This window comes from Ovis aries, chromosome 1, assembly GCF_016772045.2.
Source record: "Ovis aries strain OAR_USU_Benz2616 breed Rambouillet chromosome 1, ARS-UI_Ramb_v3.0, whole genome shotgun sequence".
NCBI lineage: Eukaryota > Metazoa > Chordata > Mammalia > Artiodactyla > Bovidae > Ovis > Ovis aries.
The window spans coordinates 103,618,492-103,628,155 of record NC_056054.1 but is presented as its reverse complement, the minus strand read 5'-3'; positions in this window follow the sequence as shown (position 1 = coordinate 103,628,155).

The following is a 9,664-nucleotide window of genomic DNA, read 5'->3' as shown; positions in this document are numbered from 1 at the left end:
GGATTCCCAAGAGTTGGACACTACTTAGCTACTAACCACCCACTGCTGTATTTATTTTATTAGGCCATGCCCACAGCTTGCAGGATCTTTTTTCCCTGACCAGGGATTGAAGTTAGACCCCCTACATTGGGTGCCTGGAATCTTAACCACTGGACCTCCAGGGAAATCCCTGAGTGTAACCTTTAAAAATTGTATATATAAAAAAATAGAGTTACAGGAAAGCTGCAAAGACGGTATAACATTCTTGTGTGTCCAGCACCCAGTTTTTCCTGTCGTTTACATCTTACTTTATCATAGCACATTTGTCATATCTAATGTTACTAATATCAATATGTTAGTATTAACTACCATCTATCCTTTATTTGAATTTCACTAGTTCCCTCCCAATGTACTTTTTCTGTCCTGACATCCCATCCAGGACACCATATTAGTTGTCATATCTCCTTATGCTACTTTAAGTTGTCACAGGATCTCAAACTTTGCTTGCTTTTGAGGATTTCGATAGTTTGAAGAGTCAGGTATTTTCGAGGACATTCCTCAATTTGGTTTTGTCTGATTTTTTTCCATGATCACATTAAATATTGTTTTCTAGGTCATGGTAGTTAGAGCAGAAAGTCAGATGGTTACGGAGCTCTTGTCTTCCTCAAAGGAGACTTTTTTTAGAAAAGAAATGTCTCTCAGTGGGACCTTACAGAAAAGGCATTGGGTGACGTGAAGCACTCAGTCTTTATCAAGAGGGTGGACACAGACAGAAATAGTTTCTCATGGCTTCCATTCATTAAGATCTGCATAAAATCCCAGGTCAGCACACGAAATTTCATTCCAAGGAAGGTCAGTTTTTTTTTTTAATGCATTGGACTGTTTAGCCTTAGGAGAAGGAAATGGCAACCCACTCCAGTATTCTTGCTTGGAAAATTCCATGGACAGATGAGCCTGGCGGACTACAGTCCGTGGGATTGCAAAGAGTTGGACACGACTGAGTACGCACACATTTAGCCTTATACTTGTCTAACTTGTGCCCCAGATAGAACCTAGAGGGGAGGAGTGGTTAGGTAGCAACTTCCTCAGACTACCTTTGCAGGGTTTAGGAGTAAGGACTCAAAGTCAGGCTGTCTGGGTGCCAGTGCTGGCTCCACCTCCTCCCTAGAGTGCTGATGTGACTTCTTTGGGGAGTCCTGATCTCAGAGGGAAGAAATGCCAGATCCCGCAGCAGAGAGCTGTGGGATGGATCAGATGGGATGACAGCCCATCACAAATGGGCAGCAGTGTTGGTTATGGTCATCATTACTGTTCTCTCCAATTGAACTTTCCGATGGGTTCTGGACCCCTGAGCTTAGAAGATACACGTTCAGATACACATCTGAGATGCTGGTGACCATGCTTCTGGATTTAGAAACTGGAAGAGTAGGGAGCAAGCTTGATCATCTCTTAGGAAAACTGAGAAGTCCAACCGGAGCGGGAAGCTAAGTGGAAGGGTGCTTGCTTCTGCGTGGAGCCAGGCTTTGGGGCCACCTACAGGTGAGATTTTGTCCAGGAAGTAGCTTCTGTCAGCTCTTACCCTTCCAAAGGTCCTTGACGGAGTCTCAGGTCTTTTGTCTCACAGTTCAAGCAGGATTATTTGTCCTGAAAACAGAAAGTTTGATTGCAGAAATACCTTAGCAAGGGACTGAGCTGATTCTGAGCTGACTGGTTTCTCTCGAGATCCCTTTGTTTTGAATTAGCTGAAAAATGGTCTCCCATCAACATCTTCACTGGCAGCCCTTTGAGGACAATGTACAAACTGGTTTCAAGGAATTGTTGAGTCAACTGAAAGAGGACCATTTTTCAGTAACGTTCAATTAATATTGATCTATATTCTCTGGTGGGCTTCCCAGGTGGCACAGTGGTAAAGAACCTGCCTGCCAATGCAGGAGACGTAAGAGATGCAGGTTCGATCTTTGGGTTGGGAAGATCCCCTGGAGTAGGAAATGGCAACTCACCTCAGTATTCTTACCTGGAAAATTCATGGACAGAGGTGCCTGGCAGGCTACCGTCCATGGGATTGCAGAGTTAGATGCTACTGAGACCGAGCACGCACACATGCATATTCTCCGGCAACAGCTAGATTCTAGGACCCAGTGTCTCCTGGCTTTACCTGAACCATGATACCGAGCTACTTAATCCATCTTCCAGTTTTGCGTGGCCTGACAGCCCAGGTTCATCACATCCAAAAGTGTTACTACTCTATTAGTGTGGTTTGAAGGGGGTGCGAAAACATGGCCATACTTACTAACACTTGGATGTGTCATACACCTAAAAAATTGCACTCATATTGAGATTTGAGTGTTGCCAAACATTAAGGACTGAGCATTTACTTTAATTGGAGAAGGAAATGGCAACCAACTCCAGAATTCTTGTCTGGATAATCCCATGGACAGAGGAAGCTGGAAGGCTACAGTCCACGGGGTCGCAAGAATTGGACACGACTTAGCGACTAAACCACCACCGCCACCACTTACTTTAAACTTATTTAGTGTCTGAGCTTATGGCTGATTTTGACCTATAGAAACTGAATCATATTTGGGTTTCTGGGTCCATTCCTGGGCTTGGAGTCTTTGTCTTGATTCTTTGATATTCAGACTCTGTGAGCTGGACAGAAGCTTTGTGGGCACACACTTCAGCACCTTCATTTTGTAAACCAAGGTACTGAGAGCACAAGTGACTTCCACATAGGTAAGAAGGACCAGGAGTTAAGAGATCAAGCCGAAGCCAGGGTCTCAGGTCCAGTTTTTTAAAAAGTTATAGCTCAACTATTTCTACTTTTGTGATTTAACTTCCTCACCCACCTGGGCTGGGTTGCTCCCTCCCACCCACGGCCATCTTTTAAGCTAGGTATTTTTCTAGTATTGAACTTCTTTCATCCTATTTCAACTTTTTCTGTTTTTCTGTTTGCCTTACCCAGTAGACTTTGAGCCTTTGATGGTATCAACTATGTCGTATTTTTAAAATAAATTCCTAGGGCCTGGCTCATCACCCGTCACAGAAGGCTCCCATTAGATGCCCACTGAATCAATAAACAGATGTATGGGCATGCCATGTCAATTTCATGAGTTATCTTTGTATTCACAGTTGGCTGCCAAGCATTCTTTATACCAGGAATATACCACTAGTCTGCAGTGTGTGGAGCTGGAGATTTGATCCTTTCTCTTGGGATCTTGTGCTCTTTAGCACAAGAAGGGGAAGGGGGATTTAAAAAGTTTTTTTTTTCACTTTTTATTTTATATTAGACTGTAGCAATTAACAATGTTGTGATAGTTTCAAGTGGACAGCAAAGGGACTTAGCTACACATATATATGTATCCAATTTTCCCCAGGCTACCCTTCAATCCAGGCTGCCGCACAACATTGAACAGAGTCCCCAGTGCCATACAGTAGATGGGACCTTGTGCTCTGGGGAATTAGGTACTTCAGATTCTCACATTGTTTCTTATATGCATGCGTGATTTCCCTCTCCAGGGTTCCCCTTGACTCCTGCGTAGAACTGCTAAATGTCCAGGGTAGAAAGGACCTGAAAAGACATCAGGTAAGGGGGCTGGACAGGCTTTGTATCCCTGGCTCTTGTAGCAACCTGCCCCAGGGCTGAAACCAGAAGGTTAGTAGATGGTACTGATGATCTGATTTTGGATGAAGTTGAAACAGAGTGATTCCTTTATACTATTTGAGGATGTGGGTGGAATAGTCAATGAGACCCACTTACTTTAAGCTTTAGCAATCTGTGGGGTTGTGGACACCAAGGTGGATTTGTTATCTGGAGGTTCTAGTAGAAGCAGTGATAATTATCAACTGGTCCTTCTTCTTGCTGCCTTACATCCAGCCCCTCCTCAGAGCCTGTCAAAACACACCTTGCACAATTGTCCTCTTCTTTCAAATTCACTTGGGGTGACTCATTCTGTGAGTCAGCTCCACTGAGTAGCGTCATCACTCAAGCGGATGCGGCCTCAAGAGAGTCACCTGGAGTCTAGAGAGCTGGGGCAGGGTGGAGAATAGAAGCAAGGTGGCCCTGATGAAGACTTTGCTGGGGTGTATGACCACAGACAGGCCCCCATTCTGGGCAGCTCGGCACCATCCTTGGTTCTCGACCACTGCTCCAACTTTGATACAATAATCCTTGCATTTAAAATTGGGTCAGATTTAAAATCTGGGTGATGGTGTTGATGATAGACTTATTAAACTGCAGTGATATAAGGCTACAAGTGTCAGAATCAATGTTGCAACCACAGACTGGTCTCAAACACAGTGGAATATCTAATACGTGGATGGGAAAACATTAGCCATATTTTGGACAGGGATCTTTAAATCTGAAAATAACTTATACAGTTTTTTTTTCATTTATTTTTTTTATACCGTATCTTCTAATGACCAAAGTTTGGAAATTGTTAAGATAAAGGTGTGTGAGATGAGTCTTCGCAAACTTTGTAGGGACATGAGCACGTGGGGGGTCTTCTGAGGCCAGGGACTTTTCCTTTCCCCTCAAACTGGGTGTGGCCTGAAGGCCAAGACTATGCCTCTCCAATCTTTAGGGAGGGTCCAGAGGGAAGGCCTGGGGGGTTGTCCCAAGATTCAGCTCAGTTCAGTTCAGTTGCTCAGTCGTGTCCGACTCTTTGTGACCCCATGGACCGCAGCACGTCAGGCTTCCCTGTCCATCACCAGCTCCTGGAGCCTGCTCAAACTCAGGTCCATTGAGTCAGTGATGCCATCCAACCATCTCATCCTCTGTCGTCCCCTTCTCCTCCCACCTTCAATCTTTCCCAGCATTAGGGTCTTTTCCAGTGAGTCAGTTCTTCGAATCAGGTGCCCCAAGTATTGGAGCTTCAGCTTCAGCATTAGTCTTTCCAGTGAATATTCAGGACTGATTTCCTTTAGGATTGGCTGGTTGGATCTTGTTGCAGTCCAAGGGACTCTCAAGAGTCTTCTCCAACACCACAGTTCAAAAGCATTAAATCTTTAGAACTGATTCTTAAAAGCTCAGCTTTTTTTCTAGTCCAACTCTCACATCCATACATGACTGCTGAAAAAACCATAGCCTTGACTAGATGGACCTTTGTTGGCATCTCTGCTTTTTAATATGCTGTCTAGGTTGGTCCCTGTTTCCAATGTTTCCCCATCTATTTGCCATGAAGTGATGGGACCGGATGCCATGATCTTAGTTTTCTGAATGTTGAGTTTTAAGGCAGATTTTTCACTCTCCTCTTTCACTTTCATCAAGAGGCTCCTCAGTTCCTCTTCGCTTTCAGCCATAAGAGTAGTGTCATCTGCGTATCTGAGGTTATTACTATTTTTCCTGGCATTCTTGATTCCAGCTTGTGGTTCATCCAGCCCGGCATTTCTTATGATTTATTCTGCATATAAGTTAAATAAGCAGAGTGACAATATACAGCCTTGATATATTCCCGATTTGGAACCAGTCCGTTGTTCTATGTCTGGTTCTAACTGTTCCTTCCTGATCTCCATATAGATTTTTCAGGAGGCAGGTAACATGATCTAGTATTCCCATCTCTTGAAGAATTTTCTACAGTTTGTTGTGATCCACACAGTTGAAGGCTTTGGCATAGTCAATTAAGCAGAAATAGATCCTTTTCTGGAATCTCACTTTTTCTATGATCCAACAGATGTTGGCAATTTGATCTCTGGTTCCTCTGCCTTTTCTAAATCCAGCTTGAACATCTGGAAGTTCTTGGTTCGTGTACTGTTGAAGCCTCCCTTGGAGAATTTTGAGCATTAGTTTGCTAGCATGTGAGATGAGTGCAATTGTGCACTAGTCCCTAAGATTAGCTGTGTCCTAGCTTCAGATTGGGGGTCCTTGACCATCAGGGCTGGATCATCAGATGGGATATATCTCCAACACCAGCTGAAATCTAGGGCCACTCAGGCCTCAGGTGAAGGACCTGTGATGGACACAAATGGCAGAGATCCATTTTCCAAGTGCAGAACAATCACTTTTCTTCTGCCTCTGTGGCCAACAGGGCCTGTGCTTTATCCAAAAGGCAAAGGGCAGGGGGCAGACATGGTTCCAACACCCAGTCACCTGCACTGGCTCAGGATCGGAGGGCCTCTGTGTGTGTGTGTATTTTGTATGCATGCATGTGTCTGTGCATATATGTTGCATATATGTTGTGTGGTGTGTGTTGTGAAGGGCATATGTGTATGTGTGTGTGTGATATGGTGTGAAGGGTACAGCGTGCAACCTCATGAGTTTGTGAAGCTCTGGAGGGTAAGGAGGAGGAGCCCCCTATTCTAGGAGGACATGCTAGAGGCAAAGAGGAGGGTGTGAGCTGGGTGGACTCTGCGGTGCAGTTCCACATGGAGTCTGATCGTGGCCTGAAGCATGAATGCCATTTGGACCTGCTTCAGCTTCTGCGGTGTGAAAGGCCCAGGCGGGGCTGCCTCCATAACTGGTGTGCAGCGTTCATACAGGTGCCAAGTCCACCCCTGGAAGCCCTATAAACGGGAACCCAGGCTTCAGTGTTGGCTTGTCCCTGGTTTGGGCAAGCAGATGCCCAGCCCTGCTTCTGCCCAGTGACCTGCCCACACATGACACCTGCAGCCAGACGTCCTTCATTAAGGTCTCTGTTGTCCCAGGGGAGTTCTGCTCTGGGGCTTTCTCTGAACTGCAAACCAATGCAGTCAAGTCCAGAGGCCCTACATTTGGCACCACTGTGCCGGGCTCCATTCTGGCCTTTGGGATGCGGGGAAGAAAACGATAGGCCCTGCTCTCTGGGCGCACAGCCTGATAGGGGAGACAGCCATGCCAAGAAGTGCGCTGCCTCCAGTGGGGTCACCTCCAAGGGACAGCATGTGTGTGAACGGGTGAACTGGGAGCACAAAGTGGGTGAGAAGAGCTCAGGGTGTCAGGAGAAGCAGTCGCACAGAGGATATGACACTAGGCTGAGACGTGAAGGCGTTTGCCTGGCAGACAAGTAGAGAAAAGACCAGCCCAGCAAGGGGAAGAACACACGCACAGTCTAGTATTTTCACAAATATCTCATTTGATTACGAGGGTGGCTGTCTGGAAGTATAGGTGAATGATTGACATTTCAATTTTACAGATGTAGAAACTGAGGCTGGGAGATTTGCCCAAGATCATGCAGCTACTGAGTAAACCAAGGCTCCATTATACAAAAATTTCCAGAGAGCGTGCTGGTCCACTGAGGCTGCATAAAACCATCCATTGGCACCAGAAAAAAAATATTTATCTTTTCCCGCATATTTATCTCGTCCTTTAAATAGTCTACACTTCGCATTTGTTTTCTAACTTGTATGATGTTAGGATGATAGTGCATATTGACTGCTTAAAATGATACATATGCATTACATGATGAATTCAAATAAGACTAACAGACTTTTCATTAAAGTATACGTCTGAAAAAATGTAAATATCATGAGTGCACAGTTCAGTGACTCTTCACAAACTAAATACACCAAGGTAAGCAGCTGCCAGATCAAGAAAATGAATATTCCCTTCTGCTCCTTTCCATTTATTATCATGCTGGCCTCAACTCCCATAACCTCTGTCCTGGTCTCTGCAACCCAGATTTGCTTTGCCAATTCTCGTATATTATCTGAATGACATAAAAGGACAGCATATCTTATGTTGAGCCATACAGAATGGTCAATATTCAAGGTTTTCATCTCTGTAAAGCCAATTTTACATGGTTCACCTTAATATTTTGTGTGTGTTTCCTTTCCTGTGCCCTTAATTTATATTTGTGAGAATTAGCTGTGTTGAGGTGTGTAGCTGCACATCATTCGAACACATCACTGTATCATACCATGTGATTATTGTTTATATTCATTGGTGGGCATTTTGTTGATATTCAAAATTTGTACTCATCGATGGGCATTTTGGAAGTTTCTGATATCTGCTTATTATGAATCATACTAGAATGAACATTTTAGTATTTGATTTTTAGTGACCACATGCAGAGTATATGCCTAGGAGAGGAGCTGCTCAGTCACTGGCCCTCCAGACATTTGGCTTCGGTAAATTGGAGCTTTCCAAAGTGGTTGGACTGGTGTGCGCTCTCGCAGCCTCTCATCTCTGCACATTCTGTCTTTTTAATTTTAGCCCTTCCTCTGGGTGTGCTCTTGAGGTTTTAATTCGTATTTCTCTGACAAATAATGAGGTGAACATGCCTTTTTCATGTATGCATTGGTTATTATGTGCAAATATTTTGTATTTGCACATTTACAAAAAGAGGTAGTGCAACATAAAGAGGTTCGAGACAGGAAGAGTAGGATATTTTCTCTGAGAACCTGGACTGCCTTTTTCTCAGGCTGCTGCAGGGGAGGAAGTGCCCATCTTCTGGTGCTGTGGCGGGGGAGAGGGAGCAGGCACAGGCCATGAGGGAACACAAGGGCTTGTCCTCCTCCTCACACACCAGGGTCGGTCCTGGGGACGGGGGCAGATGTCTTCAGTGACTGGCTGACAAAGGCTGTTTTCCCTACCTTCAGAGCAACCTGTTAAGAATTTGAGTGTAAGTTAAAGACTAATAAAACATTGCGTCCAAACGTCTATAACCTTCTGGGCTAGTCACTGGCCTCTTCTTGCATACTTTCAGTGATGGTGAACTCACTACTGCATGGGCAATCATTTTCATTGCTGGGACATTTTATTCCTGAAACGAGCAGAAATCTGCCATCCTGTACCCTGAATTCACCCATGCTCTTTCCTCTGGGATCACAGTTGAAGGTCTGGAGACAGCCATCCTGTGTCCCCTAAGACTTCTCATCTTTGTGTGAAATGCCCCTATTTCTCACTGAGGGCTCCTGTGACAAGAGGCCTCACCCTTCTGCTCACATTCACTTGGATGGACTAAAACTTGGTCATTGTTCACCTTCAACTGCAGTGTCCAGAGGAGACTCCAGAGGCTACACAGCTCCCTTGCAGATGCTGCTCTCTCTGTGCTAACACTCATTCCCATCCTCCACACAGCGGGCTCCTTCAGGTCATTCCCATTGCCATTCAGACCTCACCTGCTAAGGCAGGCTTTTCCAGAAGACCTGGCTAAAAACACCTCCTCGACAACTATTGTCTCCTCACCCTATTTTGTTTTCTATATTTTCTTATTTATACATTTGCTTAGTTGCCTTTTGTCTATCTTCTTCCATTCACGTAAGCTCTGGGAAGCATACTCTAATTCATCACTGTATATCCAGTGCTTGGAACAGTACTGGCACATACAAGGTCCTCAGAAAATTTTTTTAAAGGAAAGGAAGTGGTGGGGTTCACATTTAAATCCCTGCAATCTGAGTCCTGAGCTTATGTTCTGAACCATCATGCACTTTAACCCCAGACATTATTTAACTTTTGTCTTGCACATTTATCCTTCCTCCCACCTCTGTGCTCTTGAGTGCTCAGCAGACTGGGTGGCTGGGCCCCAGGGTGGCTGGGCCCCGGCGTGACTAGGCCCCAGCGTGAGCAGCCATCTCTGACTCAGGCGCAGTGCCTGCGTGGCCAGTAGATGGTGCTGTTGGGAAGAGAAAGGGACTTCTAAAAGAGGGCCAGGTGTTACGAGACTGCTGGAGAGGAGGAGAGATGGGGAACTTCAGGTTAGATGGCCCTGCAAGCCCGCCTGCCTTTACTTCTAGCCATTTTCAGGTGTGAGGTCAGTGTCTGCGGGAGAGA